This window comes from Penaeus monodon, chromosome 27, assembly GCF_015228065.2.
Source record: "Penaeus monodon isolate SGIC_2016 chromosome 27, NSTDA_Pmon_1, whole genome shotgun sequence".
Classification (NCBI taxonomy): domain Eukaryota; kingdom Metazoa; phylum Arthropoda; class Malacostraca; order Decapoda; family Penaeidae; genus Penaeus; species Penaeus monodon.
This window is the reverse complement of record NC_051412.1, coordinates 39,358,275-39,359,633: the sequence shown is the minus strand read 5'-3', so window position 1 is coordinate 39,359,633 and position 1,359 is coordinate 39,358,275.

Here is a 1,359-nt window from a genome sequence, read left to right as displayed (position 1 = left end):
TACGCATCCGTGCTTCCCTCTCGTGAAGCGTTCCGTCGGATTCATGGGAAACCGGCGCTGAGAGAAAGCACTTTTTTCATTTCTCACCCACCACGCTGTTCTCTCTCCGTGTTGTCTATTTTTTTTTAAATTCTGAACTTAATCTCTTCTCTCTTTTTCCTCTTGTATTGATTTTTACTTGAGATAGTTACTATAGGTAGCTTTATGGGCCGAGTGGGGCATGTCTGGGGCTATCGGCAGTACGTAATTCGAGATTCAATTTCTTGTGGTTCGAAGCCGTGGTTTACTGTTACTTAATTCCATAGGTGCTGTCTTATGCCCAGTAAGCTTTGGGTATTGAGGCACTCCGGGGGTTCTGGCTGCTGAGCTGACTGAACAGGGTGGGTGAAAAGGGCTCGTGTCTCTTTGCTGCTTCAGTTTGGGCAGCATGACTGTGTCACCATTAACTAAACTAAGCTCTCTTGTTGCGTATTCATATCTGTCTGTTTATTTTTTGTTAGTTTATTGATAGTAGACGCGTCACTCTTTTTCTTTTAGATTGTTCGTATAAGTGACCTGCCCCCCCCCCCCTTTTTGTGAATGCGAAAAATATTTAATGTGGACATTTTCTTTTTTCCTCTCTCTCCCTCCCCATTTTTACGCGCGCACTCCCCCGCATCATTTTTGTTAATTTTCATTTATCCCTCCACCGTCGTCCTCCCCCCCCCTTTCCTCCCGCCAACTCACCTTTCCGAGCTACTAGAGGAATTTATTGATCTTGGCGCATTACGTTGTGCATATTTTTAACCCCCTCATCCCTCCCTTGACTGGACTCCTGGTCGGTCCGCCTCTGTCGATTTGCCCTCCAGCCTCGCCCTTGATTACGGGGACAGATCGAAATAGCAGTGATAGATGGTGACGGTGCTGGCTATTTTTATATCGGTTTTAAAGGCAGTTGTAATGGGCTGGAGAGAGTATGAATAGATCTCTAATTGTTTCGTTTTGAAACCCTGACCTTCCCTCACTCCTGGGTGCGTTGGGGGAAGCGGATTTTGTTTGGACAGGTAAACACACGCGCGTCTTGACCTGCACGTGCAGGTCGTTACGCATGGCCTTCAACCGCATGACCCCCCCCCCCCCCCTACAGGTGCTTTGTTGATATACGTGTCTTAGAAGAGTTCTTATGTATAACCTTGAGTATTTGTTTTTCTCATCCATCATGTCTCCCTATCATTTTCCTCACCTTTCTCTTTCTCTAAAACCATCTCGCTTCCAACCTCACACTTTCCTTATCCTCACTTCCTCTATTCATCCCTCTTTCACTCTCACTACCTTTCGTGATTGCCTCTTTCATAGCAGTTCCGGTCTCGCTCGCTCGTA